The sequence below is a fragment of the Nicotiana tabacum genome, chromosome 22, assembly GCF_000715075.1.
Source record: "Nicotiana tabacum cultivar K326 chromosome 22, ASM71507v2, whole genome shotgun sequence".
Lineage (NCBI taxonomy): Eukaryota > Viridiplantae > Streptophyta > Magnoliopsida > Solanales > Solanaceae > Nicotiana > Nicotiana tabacum.
This window is the reverse complement of record NC_134101.1, coordinates 196863504-196891457: the sequence shown is the minus strand read 5'-3', so window position 1 is coordinate 196891457 and position 27954 is coordinate 196863504.

Sequence of the window (27954 nt, the reverse complement as noted above, 5' to 3'; positions counted from 1 at the left end):
CCCAGCCAACGGGATCCTAATTCATGGTGCGAGTATCATTGGACTAACAGCCACCGAACTGGGGGACTGTCGACATCTGTGCGAGGAGGTAGAGACGCTGTTGAAAAACGACCATCTTGCAAGTGACCGGGCTAAATACAATTACACTCGCAGCAGGGACACCATAGAGACCTCGAAGATAGGTGAATGCCCTCCTTGGCTAACCATCAACATGATTTTGAAGGGAAACGAGATTAACAATGCAACCTACTTGGCAACAAAAAAGACAAAGTTATCGGTGGCTCATAGCAAGAGACTCCGGGAAGTCACCGAGGACGATATCACATTCACAAAAGAGTACGCCTATGAACTTCTCCTGCCGCACAACGATGCCCTGGTAATTTCTCTTAACGTTCTAGATTTTAAAATTAAACATGTTTTGGTGGACGCATGAAGTTCAGCCAATATCATTCAGTGGAGAGTGTTGGAGCAAGCCATGCTAATCGGAAGCATCATTCCGGCAACAAAGCTGTCACGACCCAAACTGAAGGGCCATGACTAGCACCCGACCACACTTGCCGAGCACCAACGTACATTTCATCTAACCTTCATTATTATCTTTTAAGGCTGACGAGATCAATATAAATGGTAGACCTAGATCATGGACAACCAACAATAAAATATGACGGCATGAACATACATAGCAGGGGATGACCAGACAATCAAGAAACTACATATAAGGTATGAGCTACCACGCTACTATGAAAGACTATACAACAAAAACTAGACGACAAGGCATACCAAACTATACATGAGCCGACACCTGTCTATGAGCCTCTAAAAGAACATAAGTGTTGCAACATAGCCGGAACAGGGCCCCGACATACCCATAATGTCTATAACAAAAATTGCATACCAAGACCAAGGCAAGTCCGGAGAAGGGATCTCGCCAATCACCGCTGAACTGGACAGTCTACTGTGGTGGGGGAACTGCACCTGCCTGTCTATCAGGACCTGCAGCAAGACATGCAGCGTCCACAAATAAAAGGACGTCAGTACGAATAAAGTACTGAGTATGTAAGGCAAGGAACCATAAATACGATCAGTAATGTAAGCAAGGATAGAGAATATACAACCTGTAACATCTTAGTACCTCTGAGGGCTACTTACATGAAATGCATGATACATATGTATAAATACATAAACCTTTAAAGCATTCGCCTCTGTGGGCATCATCATCATCATATCGTACACGGCCATAATAGGCTCGGTAGAATCGTACCCGGCCACGTGGAGCTCGGTAAAACCCAACTAATCAGTGGTTGCACAATAGGTGCCGTACCCGGCCAACTATAGCGTGTCTCGGTAGAGTAAAATAGATACATATATATAATGCATGCTCGACTCATGGAATCACATTCTAAACCTTTCGGAGTGACGTAAGGTCGGTATCCTTTGTACACGTTATTAGGACTAACTCTTCACTATGAACCTTATAAGAATCAGGAAGTACCAACAACATTGATAACATAAGACTAAGAGAAGCAACATTAACATCAATCGTTCCATAAGAGGGAAAACAATGTAAGTACTGCTAGCTTCTAAGAGTAGAGTATCTTGGAAGATCGTTCATTACATTATGTGCAATCGGAGTCGTGCAAAAGAAGGAAAGGGATAGCCTCACATACCTTGTATATACTGCCCCAATCTCAAGCTATGCAATTGTTAAAACTCCTTAGTCTACAATAAGAGAAACGATACTATCGTTATCATTTAAGCGTCATAACTATTATGTATCGACCACAACCTATTTTACGATGAAACGGACAGCACCTCCCCTATATATATGACCTCACACCATTAAAAATAATCACCAAACAGCCCAAACAACATCAATAATAAACATATTGAGCCTCCCAAAATAGTCCACACACAGCCTAATCACTCCATACATACGACGACCACCGTAGTCGTGTCAAACAACCTGGAAATGTTACGAATAACTATCAGCCCATAACCCTACATATATATGGTGTTTCTCCACACCCTTCCTCATCCAAAACTCCACAAGATAGTAGTAAAATACGCAGCCCAACAACAACGCAAAACAGTCCACAAAACAATAACATTACTTCCAAGCCTTTCGATATATATTTCACAAGTTCTAGCTTCAATGGCTTAGCTGCAACTTGGATAATCTTAAATACATATAGAGTAAGAGGTTACTTACCTTTATACATAAATAACAACTCCAATTTGACCTTAAATTTCCATGAAATATCCCTCCAATGCTGCCACAACAACAAAAAAGCAAAACTAGCGATCAATTAGTGTTTTTCGGCACTAGAATCACTTTAGAAGGCTTGAAATCACCTAGGATTGATATTAAGAACATGAGGGATATTTACAGAACATAAACCCTTTAAAACAACCTCCCACACGAGCTGGAACGACACAAAAATGAGCAACAACAAGAAGAACAAGAGACTTACTAGCGCCACGGAATTCTCGACACTTGATTTGTGTTGTTTGCCCTTTTTTTTGGATCTTGAATCTTGAGAGAACCTTGAGAGGATGTTCCTAGGGTTCTAAGGTCTGAAAATAGTGAAAAGAAATTACTTAAAACGGGTTGGAGTCATCCTATATAGGTCCAAATATCTTAAACCGACTTAGTGGGCCCCATAGAGAGGTGTTTGGCGTAGTCTCACGAAAACGCGAATTTCTCTCTACTCCAAGATCGTATCGATGAACGGTTTAATGCGTTGGAAACTAGACTCCTAGATATTTAATTTTGTTGGTAGATCACCCCGTAATTCCTTGTAAATTATGAGAAAAGATTAGAAACATTTGACCCAATGTTTAAGTAAAATTATGAACCTAAGTTGCGACAACTTTTGTCGACTTTTGTTTCATAACTCGTTTGACTTCAAGACTTATGATACGGATATTATATGATTAAAATACCTTAATAAATGACCTATTGAGTGTATTAAGCACCGCTAGATTACCTGAAAATACGAGTTACAACATCCTTGATTCGTTTAACTTCTAATACTGGTTAATCACCCTTATACACTCTTGTATCACTTAAGACCAATAGGATTGACTTCTTATCATCTCAAAGATAATTCCTTCTTGGATTTATGTTAACTAATATATGGCATGAACTAACACATGTGGATATGGGTTGTAACACCCTCCCCCCTTAGGAACATTCGTCCTCGAATGTAAGGGTTTATGGGGAGTTTAAATCATCGTGGATTCCAATGGAAATTTCCGATCAATTTTCCCCTATAAAATGGTCACTAGCAAAACTTGCATGTAATTAAGCCCAACATATGGCTTCACAAGGCTACACAAAGCATTATGCGTATTTACATTATCTACATATCACCATTTTGCATTAAGGAGGAGTATTCTCAAATTATTGCTTACCTCATAGAGTCGTTTCACCTTCCAATGTATCCTGTCTTCCACCAGCATCCTTGTTATCTTCATTCTGGAATAAGTAAGGGTATTTAGACTTCATCTCCTCTTCTGCTTCCCATGTCATTTCTTCCATATTTTTGTTCCTTCATAATACTTTGATGGAAGGTACATCTTTTGTTCTCAGCTTGCGGACTTGCCGATCTAATATCGCCACTGGCACTTCTTCATATGATAGGTCCTCTGTAACTTGTACATCTTTGATAGGGACGACTCGAGAAGGGTCTCCAATACATTTTCTCAACATAGATACATGGAATACCGGGTGGACAAATTCCAATTCGGATGGAATTCTAACTCATAAGCAACCTGTCCAATCCGTCGAAGAATTTTATACGGCCCGATATACCTTGGACTCAGCTTACCTTTCTTCCCAAAATGCATAATACCCTTCATTGGTGAGATCCTCAGGAAAACCCAATCACCAACCTCAAACTCTAGATCACGACGTCGGACATCAGAATAAGATTTTTGCCTGCTTTGTGCCGTCCTCAATCGCTCCTGTATCACTTTCACCTTCTCAATAGCTTGGTGAATCAAATCTGGCCCATATAATTCTGTTTCACCGACTTCGAACCATCCAACTGGTGATCTACATCTCCTCCCGTATAGTGCCTCGTATGGGGCCATTTTAATACTGGAATGGTAGCTATTGTTATAGGCGAATTCTATGAGTGGAAGATGATCATCCCAATTCCCCTTAAAATCTAGAACACATGCTCGTAGCATATCTTCCAGTGTCTGAATGATACGTTCAGCCTGTCCGTCAGTCTGCGGATGAAATGCGGTGCTGAGATTTACTTGTGTGCCTAAACCCTTATGGAAAGACCTCCAAAAGTTAGCCGTAAATTGAGCTCCTCGGTCTGATATAATAGATATGGGCACACCATGAAGCCTAACAATCTCCTTGATATACAACTTTGCATAATCTTCAGCCGTGTAAGTTGTCTTCACTGGCAGAAAATGGGCACATTTTGTAAGTCGATCAATTATCACCCAGATGGAGTCAAACTTATGATAAGAGTCGAGGTAATCCAATAATGAAGTCCATATTAATCACCTCCCACTTCCAAGTCGGAATCTCTATATTTTGAAGCAATCCACTGGGTTTCTGATGTTCTATCTTTACTTGTTGACAATTGGGACACTGGGCTACAAATTCTGCAATAGACTTCTTCATATTATCCCACCAATATTGCTCCTTGACATCATGATACATCTTTGTCGAGCCGGGATGGATGGAATATCGGGATTGATGAATCTCATTCATAATATTCTCTCGCAACCCTGCCACATTAGGCACACACAATCAGCTCTGGTATCTCAGTGCCCCATCTTTTCCGATCCCAAAAGCCATACTTTTACACTGTTGAATGCTTTCTCTTAATCGTACTAAGATAGGATCTTCATATTGTCGTGCTTTTACCTCTACTACCAAAGATGATTCTGATGTATTCTGTACAGTAACACCTCCATCATCAGAGTCTAACAATCTGATTCTCATATTGGCTAGCTGATGAAGCTCTTTAATCAACCCCCATCTACCTGCCTCAATATGTACTAAGCTTCCCATTGATTTACGGCTGAGAGCATCTGCCACAACATTGGCTTTACCGGGATGATACAATATCTCGATGTCGTAGTCTTTCAATAATTCAAGCCACCTACGCTGCCTCAAATTCAACTCTTTCTGCTTGAAGATGTATTGTAAACTCTTGTGATCTGTGTAGATGTCAACATGGACGCCGTATAAGTAGTGCCGCCATATCTTCAAAGCATATATTACTGCAGCCAATTCCAAATCATGGGTTGGATAATTCTTTTCATGCTTCTTCAATTGTCTTGATGCATAAGCAATCACATTCCCACGCTGCATCAATACGCACCCCAAACCTATACCTGAGGCATCACAATATACCACATAACCTTCTGTTCCTTCAGGAAGAGTGAGCACTAGTGCAGATGTCAATCGATTCTTCAGCTCCTGAAAACTACGTTCACAAGTGTCAGACCACTGGAATTTGGTAGCTTTTTGTGTTAACTTAGTCAATGGTGATGATATAGAGGAAAATCCTTCTACAAACCGCCTATAATATCCTGCTAGCCCTAGGAAGCTGCGGACTTCTGATGGTGTTGTAGGTCTCGGCCAATTCTTTACTGCTTCGATCTTCTGAGTGTCGACACTAATACCCTCATCAGATATCACATGGCCAAGGAATGCTACTGAGTTCAGCCAGAATTCACATTTGGAGAGCTTAGCATATAACTTACGATCCTGAAGCGTCTGTAATACTATCCGCAAGTGGCCCGCATGTTCCGCCTCCGAACGAGAATACACTAGAATGTCATCAATGAATACAATCACGAACACATCAAGATAGGGCCTGAATATAGTATTCATGAGATCCATAAAAGCTGCTGGGGCATTTGTTAGCCCGAACGACATCACCAAGAACTCAAAGTGCCCATATCTTGTCCGGAAGGCCGTCTTTGGAATATCTTTCTCCCTAACCCTCACCTGATGATACCCTGAACGTAAATCAATCTTAGAGAAATACTTGGCACCGTGGAGTTGGTCAAACAGGTCATCAATTCTTGGAAGTGGATACTTGTTCTTTATAGTAGACTTATTCAACTGTCGATAGTCGATACACATCCGTAACGACCCATCTTTCTTCCGCACGAATAGGACTGGTGCACCCCAAGGTGAAGTGCTAGGCCTAATAAAGCCCTTATCCAACAAGTCCTTCAACTGCACCTTCAACTCTCGCAACTCTGCCGGGGCCATTCTTATGGAGGAATAGAGATCGGTTGAGTGTCAGGCAACACATCAATGCTAAACTCAATCTCCCTTTCAGGAGGAAGGCCCGGGAGTTCATCTGGGAAAACATCTGGGAATTCGTTAACCACAGGGATTGATTGTAAAGTAGGCGGTTTCGCCTCCGCATCCCTAACGCGAACGAGATGATAAATGTAACCTTTTGAGATCATTTTCCTTGCCTTAAGATAGGAAATAAACCTACCTTTCGGTGTAGCAATGTTCCCTTTCCATTCAATGACGGGTTCACCCGGAAATTGGAACCTAACCATCTTCGTACGACAGTCAACATTTGCATAGCATGAGGTTAACCAGTCCATTCCCATTATCACATCAAAATCAACCATTTCTAACTCAAATAAATTTGCCGAGGTTTTACGACTACAAATCATCACAGTGCAACCTCTATATACCCTTCTAGCAATCACAGAATCTCCTATCGGAGTAGATACCGCGAGGGGTTTACTTATCAATTCAGGTTCAATGCCAAACTTATTAGCCACAAAGGGTGTAACATATGATAATGTAGATCCCGGATCAATCAGCGCATATACATCATAAGAAAACACAGATATAATACCTGTAACAACATCTGGAGACGACTCGAGATCCTGTCTACCTACTAGAGCATAGGTTCGATTTTGAGCACCACTCGAACTCGGCACTGCACCTCTACCCCTACCACGACCTGTCGACTGCTGAAAACCCCGTGCTGGAGGTCGAACTGATGAGGAAGAACCAGACACAGATCCAGTCAGCTGATCCATACCATCACCTACTCTATTAGGACAATCCCGCATCATATGGCCAGGCTGCCCGCACGAATAGCATGCATCAGAACCTCGACGACACAGTCCAAAGTGGGCCTTGCCGCACTGATCACAATGTGGTGTTGGGGGTCTCATCTGACTAGTATCCCTGTGATGTTGCGAGCCAGATGCCCGCGAACTCTGACCTGGACCAGAATAGGATCGATCATATTGAGGCCTCTGAAACTGTGGAGGAGCACTAGCTACAGGTGGTGCCGAACTCCTCGAAAACTGTGGCCTGATGCGGCCTCTGAAGTCATCAGAATACCCTGCAAATCTCGCCCTCTTATGCTGGCCTCTATCCTGCTCCCTAACTGCCCTTTGCTGGCGCTTACGATCCTCTAGGGTCTGGGCATAAGCTTGAATACGGGAAATATTCATGCCCTCCACCAAGGAGGCTGTCGTACACTCATTTATTAGATGTGGTCCCAACCCATTCACGAACATATGCACCCTATCACTCATCTCGGCCACCATATGGGGAGCATACCTTGCCAAAGAATCAAACTGCATACTGTACTCTCGCACACTCATATTACCTTGTCTAAGGTTCAAGAACTTATCAGCTCTATCTCGTCGTATCTCAACTGGCAAGTAGTGATGAAGAAAGGCCTCAGAAAATTCCTTCCACACAGCTGGAGGAGGGTTCGGACCCCTGGATCTCTCCCAACTATCATACCAGAGAACCGCTAAATCCCGTAGCCGATAAGAAGCCAACTCTACTGCCTCTGTATCACTAACATGCATAACCCGAAGTGTACGATGAACCTGGTAAATAAAAGTCTGTGGGTCCTCCTTGGGGTCTGATCCGGTAAACACTGGAGGGTCTAAATTAATAAAATCACGAACTCTTGTACTAACTGGTTTCTCAGCAGCACCTGTATTCTGCCTCTGAGCCTGAGCAGCTACCAAGCTAGTCAATAACTGCAAAGCACTCTGCATATCCTGGTCTGGAGTGCCAGACGGAGGAACTGGAGGCGCTGGGTGCCTTCTAATATCCTCTGGAGGAGATGGAGTAGATGAGGTATGAGAGGGCATCTCACTTTGAGCCTCACTTTGTCCTGCTCTGACTTGGGGCACCTGACTGGTACCCTCTCCCGCTGCTGTATCAAGCCGTCTACTAATCGTTTGCTTCCTAGTCGAAGGCATCACTGAAATAAAACAAGGTGAATATTAGAGACAAACACTTACGACTCAACTCTACGCACGATCTAGATTCAGGAAGAAGGTAACAACCCTAGATGTCATGTAGCCTCCTGATTATAAATGTGGCGCGCTACACATCCATAATCAAGACTCTACTAGACACGGCTCATAGACAACCCCTAGGACAGACTTGCTCTGATACCAAGTTTGTCACGACCCAAACTGAAGGGCCATGACTAGCACCCGACCACACTTGCCGAGCACCAACGTACATTTCATCTAACCTTCATTATTATCTTTTAAGGCTGACGAGATCAATATAAATGGTAGACCTAGATCATGGACAACCAACAATAAAATATGACGGCATGAACATACATAGCAGGGGATGACCAGACAATCAAGAAACTACATATAAGGTATGAGCTACCACGCTACTATGAAAGACTATACAACAAAAACTAGCCGACAAGGCATACCAAACTATACATGAGCCGACACCTGTCTATGAGCCTCTAAAAGAACATAAGTGTTGCAACATAGCCGGAACAGGGCCCCGACATACCCATAATGTCTATAACAAAAATTGCATACCAAGACCAAGGCAAGTCCGGAGAAGGGATCTCGCCAATCACCGCTGAACTGGACAGTCTACTGTGGTGGGGGAGCTGCACCTGCCTGTCTATCAGGACCTGCAGCACGACATGCAGCGTCCACAAATAAAAGGACGTCAGTACGAATAAAGTACTGAGTATGTAAGGCAAGGAACCATAAATACGATCAGTAATGTAAGCAAGGATAGAGAATATACAACCTGTAACATCTTAGTACCTCTGAGGGCTACTTACATGAAATGCATGATACATATGTATAAATACATAAACCTTTAAAGCATTCGCCTCTGTGGGCATCATCATCATCATATCGTACCCGGCCATAATAGGCTCGGTAGAATCGTACCCGGCCACGTGGAGCTCGGTAAAACCCAACTGATCAGTGGTTGCACAATAGGTGCCGTACCCGGCCAACTATAGCGTGTCTCGGTAGAGTAAAATAGATACATATATATAATGCATGCTCGACTCATGGAATCACATTCTAAACCTTTCGGAGTGACGTAAGGTCGGTATCCTTTGTACACGTTATTAGGACTAACTCTTCACTATGAACCTTATAAGAATCAGGAAGTACCAACAACATTGATAACATAAGACTAAGAGAAGCAACATTAACATCAATCGTTCCATAAGAGGGAAAACAATGTAAGTACTGCTAGCTTCTAAGAGTAGAGTATCTTGGAAGATCGTTCATTACATTATGTGCAATCGGAGTCGTGCAAAAGAAGGAAAGGGATAGCCTCACATACCTTGTATATACTGCCCCAATCTCAAGCTATGCAATTGTTAAAACTCCTTAGTCTACAATAAGAGAAACGATACTATCGTTATCATTTAAGCGTCATAACTATTATGTATCGACCACAACCTATTTTACGATGAAACGGACAGCACCTCCCCTATATATATGACCTCACACCATTCAAAACAATCACCAAACAGCCCAAACAACATCAATAATAAACATATTGAGCCTCCCAAAATAGTCCACACACAGCCTAATCACTCCATACATACGACGACCACCGTAGTCGTGTCAAACAACCTGGAAATGTTACGAATAACTATCAGCCCATAACCCTACATATATATGGTGTTTCTCCACACCCTTCCTCCTCCAAAACTCCACAAGATAGTAGTAAAATACGCAGCCCAACAACAATGCAAAACAGTCCACAAAACAATAACATTACTTCCAAGCCTTTCGATATATATTTCACAAGTTCTAGCTTCAATGGCTTAGCTGCAACTTGGATAATCTTAAATACATATAGAGTAAGAGGTTACTTACCTTTATACAGAAATAACAACTCCAATTTGACCTTAAATTTCCATGAAATATCCCTCCAATGCTGCCACAACAGCAAAAAAGCAAAACTAGCGATCAATTAGTGTTTTTCGGCACTAGAATCACTTTAGAAGGCTTGAAATCACCTAGGATTGATATTAAGAACATGAGGGATATTTACAGAACATAAACCCTTTAAAACAACCTCCCACACGAGCTGGAACGACACAAAAATGAGCAACAACAAGAAGAACAAGAGACTTACTAGCGCCACAGAATTCCCGACACTTGATTTGTGTTGTTTGCCCTTTTTTTGGATCTTGAATCTTGAGAGAACCTTGAGAGGATGTTCCTAGGGTTCTAAGGTCTGAAAATAGTGAAAATAAATTACTTAAAACGGGTTGGAGTCATCCTATATAGGTCCAAATATCTTAAACCGACTTAGTGGGCCCCATAGAGAGGTGTTTGGCGCAGTCTCACGAAAACGCGAATATCTCTCTACTCCAAGATCGTATCGATGAACGGTCTAATGCGTTGGAAACTAGACTCCTAGATATTTAATTTTGTTGGTAGATCACCCCGTAATTCCTTGTAAATTATGAGAAAAGATTAGAAACATTTGACCCAATGTTTAAGTAAAATTATGAACCTAAGTTGCGACAACTTTTGTCGACTTTTGTTTCATAACTCGTTTGACTTTAAGACTTATGATACGGATATTATATGATTAAATACCTTAATAAATGACCTATTGAGTGTATTAAGCACCGCTAGATTACCTGAAAATACGAGTTACAACATCCTTGATTCGTTTAACTTCTAATACTGGTTAATCACCCTTATACACTCTTGTATCACTTAAGACCAATAGGATTGACTTCTTATCATCTAAAAGATAATTCCTTCTTGGATTTATGTTAACTAATATATGGCATGAACTAACACATGTGGATATGAGTTGTAACAAAAGCTCCTCGTCGGGTTCAACTTAGAAAGTGTGACAACCCGAGAGGATATCCTCCTACCCACGAACATCGAAGGGGTAATGAAGACTACCTTGTTTGAAGTAGTAGATGGCGACATGGGCTACAACATAATTCTTGGCAGACCATGGCTACATAAGATGAAGATCGTGCCATCAACATATCATCAACTTCTGAAATTCCCAACTCCAATGGAATCAAACAAATAAGAGGATATCAAGCTACGGCAAGGGAGATGAGCGCGGTCTCGGTTTCCAACAATAAAGGGAATGAACATGCGGCATAGCAATTACAGGAACCTACGCTTGCTCCCGAAACAAATGAAGACGACAAAAGGGGAGGAGCCGTCGGAATCCACTAGGTACCAAGGTATTTCTAGGTACCAGAAGAAACAGACGCGACCAAATCAATGGCAGAAGAACTCGAACAAGTGTCATTGATCGAAAAGTTTCTAGATAGGAAGTTCCACTCGGGGACAGGAGTAAACCTGAGCTTTGGTTAGGATTTATAGAATTTCTTAAAAATAAGGTTGATTGTTTTTCATGGTCGCACGTGGGTATGATAGGTATCCCGCTAGAGGTGGTCGTGCACAAGCTAGGCCTGGACCCCAGCATCCTGTCAGTAAGGCAAAACAATCGCCCAATTGCCGAGGTCAGAAATAGTTGTTAAAGAAGAGGTAACTCGATTGCTCGATGTCGGTTCAATCCGGGGGAGTATAAGGTTTGAATAAGGTGTGCCCAAATCATTCCCATAGCCAAACATTGATAAAATGATTGATGCAACGACTGGACACGAGTTGATGAGTTTCCTTGATGTTTATTTCGGATACAACCAAATCAAGATGAACCTAGAGGATCAGGAAAAAGCTTCATTCATAACAAACTTTGGCACATATTTGTACAATGTGATGTCCTTCGGGCTTAAAAACGCCGTAGTCAATTATTAGAGGCTCATGAACAAAATGTTCGAAAAGAAAATAGGGAAAATAATGGAAGTTTACATAGATAATATACTGGTTAAGTCTTTGAACGCAAGGGACAATTTGAAAAACCTCCAAGAAACCTTCGACATGCTAAGAAAGCACAACATGAAGCTTAACCTTGAAAAGTGTGTGTTCGAAGCCAGCTCCGATAAGTTTTTGAGTTTTCTGGTGTCACAAAGAGGGATCGAAGTCAATCCCCGCAATATTAAAGCCATCAAGGACATCCCAGACCAGCTAACAAACGTGAAAGAAGTCCAAAGACTAACAGGAAGACTGGTCGCTCTAAGTAGGTTCATTTCTCGGTGTTCGGAGAAATGCCATCACTTTTTCTCACTTCTGAAGAAGAAGAAGAAAGAAGAACTTCGAATGGATTTCGGAATGCCAACAGGCTCTAAAAAACCTGAAGCGGTATCTATCAAGCCAAGCTGCTGGGCTACTATAGAAAAAGAATTTAAACCAGAGTAGTTATAAGAGTTAATCTGTAGCTATTATAGAAAAAAATCACCTATTACAAGAATTAAATCCAGCATATTCTAGTAAGCATGTATCTGGACATATTTTTGATAAGCTCCAAATATTCATATATCTGGACAAATTCTGGTGAGCCAAAAATATAAAAAATATATTTAGCAAAATTAGATCTGGATTAGACGTCACATATATGTCAAATGCATGGGGCAAATCAACCAGTTCTGTCTTTAAGCCAACTTATTCATGTGTGAGACCATTTCCTTTTAGGAAAACTAAATAGATGTATTATGAAAAGACACTACTCACCAACGTTAGCTATTTTAGTGATGCTACCAAAAATAGAATAAAAAAATACTAATGATGTACGATTTTCAAAAAATATATACAATTCCCCCCCCCCCCCAAAAAAAAGTATTGTTAGAGTTCGTTGAAAATGCATAAATAAGACAGTATACAAAATTTAAGGAGGACTAAAGGTGAATTGGACTATTTGGAATCAAAATTTATTACCAATGATATACAATATTTAAAAAAACTAGGCAAAAAAGGTTTTTTTTTGAATGAGTATGATTGGAATTCGTTGAAAATAAATAGATGAAGCAATATATAAAACTTGAGGAAGATTGAAGGTAATTTGGACTAATTTGGGATCAAAATTCATAGTTAAATTCGAGTTTAAAAAGTTCCACTGCGACATTTGTATCACACATGTATCTCATATATAGGTATACATGAATATATAAAAGATACATAGAGGATACATATATGATACATAAGTGATACACTGAAAATGTACCGTGTGATATACATCTCATCTTCTTTTATGTTCGTCTTTTACTACAATTTTGGTCAAATTTGACTTCAAACCACCTAAAATATCTACAAATTTGTCCCAAAATTGAATTTCAAACTCCTTGAGATGTACCTAATCTATTTCAACAATACCCACTCGTAATAAATTTTAATTTTGAAAATTCGAATTTTCAAACTCAGTTAAGCAAGCTTCAATGACTTTAAATAAAGTTTTTGCTCATTTTCTTCACTTTTCAAATTATTTTACTGAGTTACTGCATCAATATACTTGCACTTATCATTTTCATTTATCTCTTTTCTTAATTTTTTTCACTTGAATTTCTATTTGCAGATTGAAATGCTATTAGCCATATTCAATTAATGCTCTTTTCATGCACGAACAGATTGAAATAACCTATACGTTATAATTTACTAGTAGAGAGCATCCTAGAGTAAAAAAGGAGTGAAGAAAAATTAACATTAATCACAGATGGCTCAAATATATGTGTGGTCTAAAACCCAAGTTTAATGTGAGCCCTAAAAAGTTCTTAAAAAAATTATTAATAATTTTTTATAATCCATTTTCTCTAATAATTCCTTTACAATTGATAATATAACCAACAAATTTAATCTATCTTGAGACACTGTTAATCTTAGGTAAGATTTTATCAATTATAATCTTGTAAACTTCTTTTCTTTGAGGAAACTCACTACTAAAAAATTGGCTAATTTCGTCCAGGAAAACCAACCAAAATCGGTCGAAATTTGAGAAAAAACGACCGATTTCCGACCGCTTTTAATTAGTCAGAAAATAATGGTCACTAAGGTCTTGTGACCGAAATCGGTCAAAATTTTCCGACCGAAAACGGTCGGTTAGTTGAATGCGTTGACTGACATTCAAATCAGTCAAACTACATATACCGACCGAAATAGATCGTATTAATTAATTTTTTTGTATTTTTCAAATACCTACTGAAATCTGTCAGAATTTTAAATATATAATTATTTGTAAATTGTAATAAATTGTTAATTTATTTAAATAAATAAATATAAATTCAAAATTTCCGACCGACTTTGGTTAGAAATTTCAAAAAATCTGGAGATCTCATTTGAAATTTCCGACCGAATTCGGTCGGAAATTTTGAATTTCTAAAAAAAAGAAGATATTTCCGACCGATTTCGATCGATTTTCTGGATAAAAACCGGGCAGAATATGCTTGCTTTTAAGCTACATCACCTTCCAATTACAACCAACATCCATCCTATAATGGCAACATTATATTGCTGCCATTCAACCATAATTAACTAACAACAACAACAATTAACTAACAACAACAACAACAACAATTAACCAACAATAACAATTAATCAACAACAACGCTAATAACAACCACAGCCACAACAATGCCGCTAATAACAACAACAAAGCCAACTACAACAACAACTATGCAAATGATCAATAACAAAATAATATCAACAATACAATCATCATTCAAAACTATTCCCAACTAAATATTCACAAGTTCAAGACTTTGTTTAACAATACACACCATTCAATGAGTGTGTTATATTGCATCATCTCCATCTTCACTACTAGAACCTTCATCATCGACATGGTTCGAAGGATAACGACGAGAAGGATTAGCACATGGGGAAGGCTCAGGAGACCAAAGATTGGGGAAAATGTAACGACCCGACCAGTCATAGCGAGAGTTATAGCCCTATTCCCCCATTTTCTAATTCTTTTTGTGTTCTTCAGCTATATTATGATATACCGGGCTAGTTGGTTCAGGTCCGAAGTGGTTTCGAAGGGAATTGAGACACTTAGTCTCCTAATTGAAAGTATAAGTTGGAAAACTTGATCGGATATTGACTTATGTGTAAATGACCCCGGATTTGAATTTTGATGGTTCCATTAGCTCCGTTAGGTGATTTTAAACTTGGTATCATGCCCGGAATATGATTTGGAGGTCCGTGGTAGAATTAGGCTTAAATTGGCAAAAATTAGAATTTTGACGATTTTGGCTGGCAGTGGAAATTCTGATATCAGTGTCGGATCAGATTTTTGGGAGTTGGAGTAGGTTTGTGGTGTCATTTTTGACTTGTGTGTAAAATTTGAGGTCATTCGGAGGTGGTTTGATAGGTTTCGGCGTCGTTTGCGGAATTTGAAAGTTTAGAATTTCTTAGGCTTGAATCAGGGGATAATTTTTTGTTTTAATGTTGTTTTGAGTGGTTTGAAGGTTCTACTAAGTTCATGTGGGGTTATATGACATGTTGGTAGGATTGGTTGAGGCCCTAAGGGCCTCAGGTTGATTTCAGGTGATTAACGGAACAAGTTTGGAGTTTGAAGTTTTGCTGAAGTTGGCTATTGCTGGTGTAATCGCACCTGCAAGGATATTGCCGTAGGTGCGACGATCGCAAGCGCGACGGGGAGGCGCGGATACAAAGTTTAGTGTTGGCTTGGGGAATGCATGTGTGAGAAAAGGTGCGCATCTACGAGCCCGCAGATGCGGATGAGGAGATCTTGGCTATTTCCGCAGAAGCGGAGGGGTGAGCGCAGGTGCGAGGCCTGGGACGCAGGTGCGGGGCTAGTGTTTTAAGTGAGTTTCCGCAAAAGTGGAGTTCTAACCGCAGAAGTGGCTCCGCAGGTGCGGATAAAGGACCGCATGTGCGGTTTTGCTGGACAAAAAGTATAAATAGAGGACTTCGGGATTTTTTCCCATTTTCACATCTTCGAACTCCGACTTTGGGGGATTTTGAAGAGATTTTCCAAGGGAATTCGAGATTATCACTGAGGTAAGTCCTTGAACCTAATTATCTTTGGCAATGATATTTTTCCATGTAATTTTACACCTAGGTGGTGAATTTTGAGGTGAAATTTGGGAGTTAAGGCTTGAGAATTGGAGAGTGAGTTTTGGGGTTTTGGATGACCAAATGGTGTTGGATTTTGATAAATTTAGTATGGTTGGACTCGTGAGTTAATGGGCTTTCAGGTTTTTTGACCTTTGTCGGATTCCAAGATGTAGGCCGGGGGGGGGGGAGGTTGGGGTTGAGTCAATTTCTGATTTTGACTCTTTGGTAATTTTCTTGTGGAATTGATCCCTTTAGCCTATAATGATTGTATAGTATTGCTTGTGGCTAGATTCAGGTTGTTTGGAGGCCGATTTGAGAGGCAAAGGCATCGCGAAGTAAGATTTTACTTGAATTGAGGTAAATAACGCTTCCAAACTTGGTAATGAGAGTTCGAAACCCCGAGCTATGTGTTATGTGATTAGTATTAAGGTGACACACATGCTAAGTGATGGGCGTGCACCATGAGAATTGTGACCTGGATGATTCCATGGCACCGTTTCGTGACTCCATCCTATTGATATCTATGTTTTCTTCATGTGATAAAGTAGTTGAGCTGTAAATCATGCTAGATATCATGTTTAGGATTTGTGCCGGTATTATTTGGCCCCTTAGCGGTCGTTTCTTGCTGTTATCTCACTAGTTTTCATTTAATATTCCATACTCAGTCATGATCATGCATTTTTATATCATATCTCAATCTCAGTTATTTATTGATTCATCATATAATTGTCCCGGGTTGTTTTTATGACATTGTGAGCCCATGGTGAGACTGGAGAGGTTGATGACTGATTGAGGCCGAGAGCCTAGTTATGAGTGACAATTATGGGATCAGACTACACGCCGCAGGGTTATATTGATGATTATAATAGTGTTTTGGCTGCAGGAACCCCTCCAGAGTCTGTAACACACCCCTAGTGAGCGCGGATGATATTATTGAGGGATGAATTTCCCTGGACATGGATTTGTCCGAAGTACTTGATACCTGGAGATGGATTTCTCCACGGGGTTGGATTGCCCTTTTTTCCTCAGTATTGGGTGACTTACTTCCAGTGTTGCATATGTTCCGGTATGGATTTACCTGGGCCGAGTGGCATATACAATATCGAGTGGTTGAGCGCTTGAGAGTGAGAACACATGGTGCATTTCATACAGTCTGTGCATTGGCATATGGAGACAACCGAGTTGTATACCTTACACTGTTCAGATCTATATTTCCTTTACCATTTGAAACTGTTTATTTGACTTGAAAGCATGCCTAAATTTCTGCATATTTATTTCTGTTATGTATATTTGACTTGAAAGCATGCCTACGTTTCTGCACATTTATTTCTGTTATACTTGGTGAGGTTGAGTTTGTCACTACCTTTCAGTCCAAAGTTTGGACTTGTTACTTACTAAGTTGGTGTACTCATGTTACCCCTTGCACCTCGTGTACAGATCCAGGCGATACTGGTCGTAGCGGCGGTTGCTGATCGAAGTTCCAGAGTTTGGAAATTATCGAGGTAGCTGCATGGCATTCACAGGCCTTGACTCTCCTTCTTTATCTTTGTCGTACCTTCAGTTTATATCTTTAGACACTGTAGTAGACTATATTTTCTTATCTAGACGCTCATGTACTTAGTGACACCTTAGTTTTGGGTTGGATTGTATCACTTTGGGATTTTCTTATATTTCGAATAGTTTTTCTTTAATGATTAATGCTTCCGCTAATATTTTCGAACTTATTGTTGTTGGTGTCACGACCCTAAAACCGACCCGGTCGTGATGACGCCTATCGTGAAACTAGGCCAGCTGGCACAACTCCCAAATTAACCATTAATCAATATAAATCCTTTTTAAGCTTTTAATTAATCCAAATATCTCATAATGTAAGTCTAATTGAACAGTGCAGAATAAATACACAAGCCCAATATCGAGGTGTCACAAGTCACGAGCATCTACTAAGGTCTGAATACAACGAAGAGTCTAAAAATGTACTAAATACAATCTAAGGAAGACAAGAGGGGGAAAAGCAGTGTTGCGAACGTCGGACAACTACCTTGCTAACTCCGGTGACTCTGCCACTGAGCAAACCCGCTACCGGGTTCAGAAATCACCTGAATCTGCACATAAGGTGCAGGGAGTAACGTGAGTACACCAACTCAGTAAGTAATAAAAGTAAATGAAAATTGAGCAGTAGGAAAACATGTGAACCACGTCATAACACTACACCAAATGCAGTACGTTTCCAAAACAGTACAGAAATTATTTACTCCGTAAATCAAGCTCAGTTTCGGTAAAACCTTTTGAAAACAACTTTCAATAGTTTCAAACGAGTGATAAAACAGTGAGTAAAAAAGATGGAAAACGTAAACAACCCCTTGGGCAAAACATGTACCATAAACAACCCATCAGGCATAATATCAACAGAACCAGCCCCTTGGGCTACCTCATAATCAATTGTAATCAGCCCTTTGGGCATAACATGAATCAAGAACCGCCCCTCGGACAAAACATGGATCAAGAACAGCCCCTCGAGCAATAATATGAAACAACAACAGCCCCTCGGGCTACATCATATCACTCACAATGGGTACCTGCGCTCACTGGGGGTGTGCAGACTCCGGAGGGGCTCCTACAGCCCAAGCGCTATAACAATCCCTCTCGTGGCATAATCAAACAAGCCCTCGGCCTCATAACAAGCCACCTTGTGGCATAACAAATCAGGCCCTCGGCCTCATAATCATGAATCAGTACCACACTTCTGCGGCGCACATCCCAATCCCATAATATCCTCACAACACAGGCCCTCGGCCTCACTCAGTCAAAAATCTCTCAAGCCGCTCGGGCAATAGTAAAATATGATGTTCAACCCAAAATATCATTTAAAATACCAAAACGGAGTAAATATGGTTGAGTTATAAAAACAGTAGAATACAGCATGACTGACTACAAATATGAAGTCAAAATAGTGAGGAATAGTAGTAAAAATCCCCTAAGGGTCCAAAACAATTGGCACGAGGCCCAAATATGGCATTCAGCCCAAAACATGATAATACTTTCCAAAACACAATGATATCAAACAAGTTTTAATCAAATACGCGACTTAATAGTCATACGGGACGGACTAAGTCACAATCCCCAACGATGCACGACCCTACACTTGTCATCTAGCATGTGCATCACCTCAAAGTAGCACAATGATGTGAAATATGCGGTTTCATACCACCAGGACAAACATTTACAATCATTACTTACCTCTATCCGGTCCAAACTCTAGCCCGCGATGCCTTTGCCCCTTGAATCAGCCTCCGGATGCTCAAAATCTATCCAAAAACAGATTTATATCATCAAAATATGCTATAGGAACAACGCCCACTCGAAAATAACCAATTTACATCAAAAATCTCGAAATTGGCCAAACCCCGCCCCGAGCCCACGTCTCGGAATCCGATAAGAATTACATCAATAGATTCCTCATTCTCCCACAAGTCTATACACACCAAGAACATTAAAATCGGACCTCAAATGGCCCCTCAAATCCCCAATTTACACTCTCAAATTTCAAGTCCTAATTCCCCAAATTTTAGGCTTTAAATCCCACTAATTTCATGTTTAAAAAAGTAAGAATCAACATAGGATCAAGTATTAAGTCCATAAATCTTACCTTCAAGTGTTTCCTCTTGATTCCCTCTTCAATCCTCCTAAAAAAGCTCCAAAATCACTCAACAATGGTGAAACTTAGACCCAAAATCGCGGAAATGGTCTTTTAAACATTCTGCCAGCACTTAAAATCTCTTCTTCGCGAACGCGGTCAATGCCTCGCATTCGCGAGGCACAAACTTCTATTGACCACTTATTCTTTCATCGCTAACGCAACACACTGTACGTGAACACGAAGCCTTAGCTCTTCAATGCATCATGAACACGACGACCAGCTCGCGAACGCGAAACACAATTCTCCAGGATCCCACCTGCTCACTATTACTCTATGCGAACGCGGCATAACCATCGCGAACGCGATGAGTACTGGACCCAACCCTTCACGAACGCGGGACATCCATCGCGAACGCAAAGGCCAAATGCCTGCAACACCAACAACAGTTTTTCTATAACCTTTTCCAACATGAAATGATCCGTTTAACCACCCGAAACTCACCCGAGGCCCTTGGGATCTCAACCAAACATGCCAACATATCCCATAACCTCATTTAAACTTGTTCCAACCTTCGGAACGCTCAAAACAACATCAAAACACCAAATTGACATCGGATTCAAGCCTAAGAATTCAAATAAATTCCGAATGACCTGAAGTTTTGCACACACGTCACAAATGACACAATGGAACTACTCCAATTTCCGTAATTCCATTCCGACCCCTATATCAAAATCTTACCTTCTAACCGGAAAACGCCAAAATTTTAATTTCGCCAATTCAAGCCTAAATCTACTTCGGACCTCCAAAACACATTCCGATCATGCTCCTAAGTCCCAAATCACCTCCCAAAGCTATCCAAACCATCAAAATTCACATCTGAGCCTTTTCTCACATAAGTCAACATCCAGTTGACTTTTCCAACTTAAGCTTACTTAGAAGAGACTATGTGTCTCAAACCTTACCAAAATCTCTCCGAACCCGAACCAACCATCCCGATAACACATAATACAGTTGAACAAGACAATACAAAGCAGAAATGGGGGAAACAAAGTGGTAACTCATGAAACGACCGGCCAGGTCGTTACATCCTCCCCCTCATAAACAAACGTTCGTCCTCGAACGTGCCGAGATTTTTTCCGAAAACTATCAAATCACTGTGTAACTTTGCCATGCACATACCCAGGGGTAATACCACATCACCCTATCTCATATAGGTCCGATAACACAATGTAACTGAAATTTCGCAATCCAAACTAGCCCATAAACCTTAAACCACATTTCCACTTCTGAAATTATCTACAAGATCAGAATCTCACATCTATCCTCTGAATAAGCCCGAACCAGCTGTAACAACCCACACCTGTAACCTCAGATGCAATTTCGTGATATACCACATAACTCAAACACTCGTAGCGATAACTTCCAACACAACAGTTGCTCAAAACAACCGAATATCGATTATAAGCCTCTTATCAAATAAAGCCTCATTCCAAAACTTCCGTATACTGCCAATGATAAATAAAACATGTAGAATGTCATAACCATTCCTCAGATCGACCATTCATGAAGCCACTTCCCCTTTGGCAAGAACCATAGCAAATTTCATAGCCGAACATCGATATTATCCTTCCAACATGCTGAAACCGAATCCATTTGTATTCATTCTATATCCCAACGATCTCATCTAATCCAACACAACTACTCTGGTGACATGACACATCAATACAATCTAAAGCCACAACTCGTGCAATTCGCGCACCAATAAGCAACAATCTGAACATACTCAAATCATGAAACTAAGTCAAATGAGAGAGCTGTACTGTAATCTCACTTTTATGAATCGCCTGTAGAACCCGGCGTGCCCAAGGAAACTTCTCACCGCCTTGACTGAAGTGGGCGGTGGTAGTTTTTCAATCATGTCAACCTTAGCATGGTCGACCTCAATTCCTTTACTGGACACTCGATGTCCCAAGACTATCCCTTCCTGTACTATAAAATGGCACTTCTCCCAGTTCAACACTAAATTTGTCTCCACACATCTTTTGAGCACTCTTCTTAAGTTGTGAAGACAGTCCTCGAATGAATCTCCCACCACGGAGAAATCATCCATGAAGACCTCCATAATATCCTCCACCATGTCTGTGAAAATGGCTAATTTGCACCATTGAAATGTCGCCGGTGTATTGCAAAGCCCAAAAGGCATTCCCCGAAAGGCGAAGATGCCATAAGGACAAGTGAAGGATGTTTTCTCTCTATCTTCGGGGGCTATTGATATCTGATTGTACCCCGAATATCCATTTAAGAAATAAAAGTGCGATCGCCCGGCCAGCCTGTCCAACATTTGGTCAATGAAAGGCAAGGGGAAGTGGTCCTTTCGGGTGGTTGTATTCAATTTTCGGTAATCCATGCAAATCCGCCATCCCGTGACCGTGCAAGTTGAGATCAACTCATTGTTCCCATTTTGCACAACAGTCATTCCCCCTTTTTCAGCACACATTGGACAGGGCTGACCCAATTGCTATCAGAGATGGGGAAGATAATTCCCGCATCTAACCATTTGATCACTTCCTTCTTTACTACCTCTTTCATGTTCGGGTTCAGCCTTCGTTGATGTTCTCTGGAAGGTTTGTGCCCTTCTTCCAAGAGAATCTTGTGCATACAGAAGGCTGAGCTGATACCCTTTATGTCTGCCATGGTTTAGCCAATGGCAGTCTTACTTTCTTGCAGTACTTGTAAGAGTTGTTTTACCTGCACATCTAGCAAACCGGATGATATAATAACAAACAAAGTAGAATCAGGGCCTAAGAAAACGTACTTGAGGTGAGCTGGGAGCGGCTCCAGCTCCAGCTTGGGTGGTTCCTCTACTGATGGCTTTGCTGGAGGTGTAGCCCTTTTTTCTAACTCAAGGGACTCGAACTGAGGGTCCCTTTTCCAGAATCCTTGGCCTTCAAGTGCCATTACCCACTCAGCTAACCCTTTGCCATACATCTCTTCTAAATTTGTCAGACATGCCTCTAATGGATCTTTAGCAGTCAGGGTCACATCATCTTCTTGCAGAATCACATCCACTGCCTCCACTAGAGAGCAATTAGCATATTCACTGGGTCTCCTCATAGATTTCTGAACATTGAATATGATTTCTTCATCGTTCAGTCTCATTTTTAATTCCCCAGTCTCACAATCGATCAGTGCTCTCCTAGTGGCCAAAAATGGTCTACCTAAAATGATAGGTATCTCCTCATTTACCTAACAGTCCAAAATAACAAAGTCTGCAGGGAACACGAACTTCCCCACTTGCACCAACATATTATTAAGAATCCTAGTAGGCCTTTTTACCGTGCGGTCAGCCAGTTGCAGCAACATCGAAGTCGGTCTAGCTCTGCTAATGGCCAGTTTGGTGTATACAGCTAGAGGTATCAAATTTATGTTGGCTCCCAAATCACATAATGCCTTTGCAAAGGCATAACTCCCAATCGTGCATGGAATAGTGAAGATACTTGGGTCTGACATCTTTTAAGCCATCAGTTTGGTCACTACTACGCTGCAGGTTTGCGTCAGAGTCACTGTGGATAGGTCCAAAAAATCAAACTTCCGTGACATTAGGTCTTTCATCATCTTCGCATAACCTGACATCTCTCTCAAGGCATCATTCAAAGGAATATTCAACTGAATTTGATGCAGCATCTCCATGAATTTCTTGTATTTATCTTCCTTCTTTTGTTTTACCAGTCTCTGAGGGAATGGTGTCGGTATCACTCTTTATGCACTGTTTGCTGGCTTCTCTCAATTGGGGTTCTGTGGCACAAGAGGCACCACCTGCTCTGCAACTTGTTCATTTACCTTAGCCTTACCCTTTTCATATTGACCTTGTTCAACCACCACTTTAGTCAGATTTGATGGTTCATCTACCTCTAGTGGAATTGGAGTGGCAGGCGTAGTCTCTTTGCTGGCTTGTGCAACCTCCTGCTCTTTGTCTAAATCTCTCCCATTCCGGAGACTTACTGCCATCAGCTGATTCGGGTTTGGCTTCTTGGGGTTAATATTTGTGTCCACTGGAAATGTTCCTTAGGGGCGGTTGTTTAAAGCCATAGACAACTGCCCTAACTGAGTTTCAATGTTCTTTATAGCTGAATCATGTACTGCTAACTTTTCTTGCATCTTACCATTTGTCCCAATGAGTTGCTGGAGCATCCCCCCTGATCTCTACCATGTTTTTATCTTGCTGCTGAGGAGGTGGCTGATATGTCAACTGTTGCTGGTTCTGCTGTGGGTAGCCCTGTTGTCTCTGGTGGTATAGAACCATTTGGCCTTCAACTTGTATGCCCCCAGGCTGAGGCATGTTAGGTCTGTATTGCTGATTTGGTGCCGGTCTCCACTGCTGTCCTCCTTGTCTCTGACCCCCAAAGTTGTTAACATAATTTATATCTTCCCTTGCCCCTTGATTTTCACCTTCTCCGCTCCATGAACACACATAAGACTGATTAACGCAGGGTGTACACAGTCCTCCATTTGTCGTGTCAACAATATGTACCTGTTTGGTACCCATCTCATCTATCTTCTTTGTCAAAATACTCATCTGCGTCATGAGTGTGGCCATGTTCCCTGCATGCGAATTATTTGGGTCAAGAGGAACTGAATGCACTATGGGTGCCAGTGTTGTCCCTCTAGTCATCCACCCCGAATTTTGGGACATCTTGTCAAGAAGGACTTTGCACTCGGTGAATGTCTTACTCAAAGCACCTCCAGCTGAAGCATCTACATTGGCCTTTAGATTGTTAGCTAGCCCCATGTAGAATCTCTAGCCAAGCATCTAGTCTGGAATGCCATGGTGAGGACACTTCACCAGCATCCCTTTAAATCTTTCCCAAGTTTCTTGCAAGGTCTCAGTCGGCTACTGCTTGTACTGCAATATTTCATCAATCTGCCTTGCAGTCTTATTAGGCGGGTAGAACTTATTCAGGAACCGCTTTACTAATTCCTCCCAGGTGACAATGGAAATGATTGGGAGTGAATTCAGCCAAGTTTGAGCTTCCTCAGTCACAGAGAACGGAAACAGTAATAGCTTGATAGCTTTTGGGGTCACATTTGGCTGCCTTTGAGTCACACAAATTGACAAAAAAAATTTTAAATGTTGTTGAGGGTCTTCAACGTGTGACCCGGAGAACAATCCCTTATTCTGCAGCAGATGCAGCATGTTGTTGGTGATCTGGAATGTCTCCGCTTGAATTGCGGGCACAGCTATGGCAGTTGTCAGGTTGTTAGCTGTGGGTTGAGCCCAATCATAAAGTGCAGCTTCTGGCACAAGAGGTGCCACCACTCTGACATTTGGGTCAGCTGGCTCATCCCTAATGTTTCCGTTGACGTTCTCTACATCACCCATGTCAAATTCAAGTTGGTATGGTTGTTGTGTTTGTTGGATCCTCCTATTGGCACGGTTCAATGCCCTGAATGTTTTCTCGAGGTCTGAAAGTCCTTCAAGCAGTTCTTCAGTCCTCGAAGAATTTCTAGGCATACACCTGAATTCCACAAGGGTTAAAACGTTAGAATTTCAATGAAAATTGTTGAACACCTTTGAAATTTGATTTGAACTAATAATTTTAACATTACTTTTAAGTTTTAATAAATAACACCGTTAGTTCCCCGACAACAGCGCCAAAATTTGATAATGCCCAACTGTGCCTTTTAAAGGACAAAACGGTCGCTGCAAATATAATCTGGTTTTTAAGTCCGGAATCGAATCCTTAGGGAACTAACATATCTATTACCCTCTTCGGCAATGTTATTATCAAATCAATCAATCTCTAGATTCAAGATTTTTGATCAATAATGATTGGGTTTTTGTTTAACTACTTCGACTACTATTAAAAACAACGGTAAGCTAAAACAAAGATAATTCAATGGTAACAAGGTCTAGGGCAGTGATTTCCCCAATTGCTAGTTTAGGTCCTGACTCTTCCGCTATAATCTCACCATAATACTCTATGAGGATTAAGAGCTATGGGTTATCGTAATTATCTCTCGATCAACTGCAATAATTTACTAGAGCATTCACTCGAACTACTCTAGCTGACAATAGTTATGCCACTCTAAAGTATCCCACCAAAATTTTATTATCTCTAAACCCACTTTTAAGTTCAAGTAATGAATCTCTTCAATTACCCAAAAGTGATGTTGTTCAACCGCTGTCTAACCTAATACTCATTATAACAACTTGAGTCAAAACTTCAACCAACAATTGGTTCCATCAACCCTAGATAAGTATTTAGCTACTCATAACAAAACAAGAGAAAACTACTAAATTGTTCATAATGTAAAATTGCAAGAATTAAAAGGAGATAGAAAAACTCTAATGTTTTGTTGATCTTCTCACCCTTGTTCTTCCTCCAAAAGTAGTCTAAAATTAGCTTCCCCCCTCAGTTGGGCGAGTTCCTAAAGCTTATAAGGGTTTTACAAAAGTTTCCCCAAAATTACACTTTGGTCCTCAAACTTCCAGCTGCGTGAACAGTGCACCGCGGTCGCGGCCAACTGCGGTAGACCGCAGTGAAAGCTGACCTTTCTGCCTCACTTCAGTAACCTGCCGCGGTTCACCGCGGTGCCACCGCAGTCGCGGTGGCCTTCTTGCCCAGGCTATTTATGCTTCTTTGTGTTCGGGTACTTCTCGAGTGGGTGTTTTGCTTTACATTATCGCCTCCAAAATACTCCATGTTGCTTCCTCTCATATAATATTCCCTGCTAAACAAAAGAACACTATTTAGAGCATTTTGTTGGCAATTTATCTATAAAACAACAACAAAGTATGGTTATATTAAGGTGTAAATATCAACTATATTGCCTACTATCACAGCTCCTACTAGAGGCAAAGGTCGAGGCTGAGGCCGTGCTAGAGATTGAGGCAGGGGCAGGGCTCAGCCTAGAGCTAAAGCAGCAACACCAGCAGCAGAGCCTCAAGTGGAGTTTTACAATAAGGTTCCAGCCCAGACTGTTCCTGTCGGGCCAGCTCAGGTCCCAGAGGGGTTCATTGCCACTCTAGTGCTTCAGGATGCTTTGGTCCGTTTGGTGGGCCTTATGGAGAGTGTGGCCCAGACTGGTACATTTCCTGTGGCACCAGCCCTCTCTCAGGCTGGGGGAGGAGCACAAACTCCCACTACTCACACTCCGAAGCATATGGCTCCCCAGTTTCAGACTCCAGCAGCCTAGCCAGTTGGGGTAGTTCAGCCAGGTGTTGCGGCACAGGTCGGTGATGGATTAGCTATGTCTTCTGAGGCTTTTATGGAGATTGGACAGGTTTACTAAGCTCTTTCTAATTCACTTAAGTGGTGCATCTTCAGTGGACCCCCAAGATTATCTTGTCAGCTGTCATGAGGTGCTACAGAACATGGGTATGGTGGAGACCAGTGGGGTTGATTTCACTGCATTTTAGTTGTTGGGTTCTACCAAGAAATGGTGGAGGGATTATGTGTTGACCAGACTAGCTAGGTCACCTGCTCTTACTTGGGACTAGTTCTCTTAGCTATTTCTTGAGAAGTTCCTCCCTATCACTCAGAGAGAGAGCTACTGCAGGCAGTTCGAGCGCCTCCAGCAGGGCAGTATGACCGTCACCCAATATGAGACCCACTTTGTGGACTTAGTCATACTATTATTCTGCTTCCTACCGAGAGATAGAGGGTAAGGAGGTTTATTGAGGTACTCGCTCATCCTATCAAGTTGCAGATGGCCAAGGAGACCGGGAGTGAGATTCCATTTTAGACGGCTGCCAATATTGCCAGGCGGATTTCTTTTCAGACGGCTGCCAATGTCGCCAGGCGGATCGAGGATGTTCTTTCACAGGAGAGAGGGCAGGGTCAGATAAGAGGCCTCTTAATTCTGGTGGTTTTAGTGGTTCCTCATCTGGAGACATAGGTACTTTTGGTAGGGGCCATCCTCCCAGGCCATATCAGTCATCACTTCAAGCATCCCACAGTGCTTCAGGGAGTCGTGGTCCTTATGTGCCTCATTCTGGGCAGGTAGCCTATAGTGCACCGCCAGCTCCTATCAGTGCACCTCCTATTCAGAGTTACTACTGTGGTCATCCGGCCCGTTCGGGCCAGTCTCAA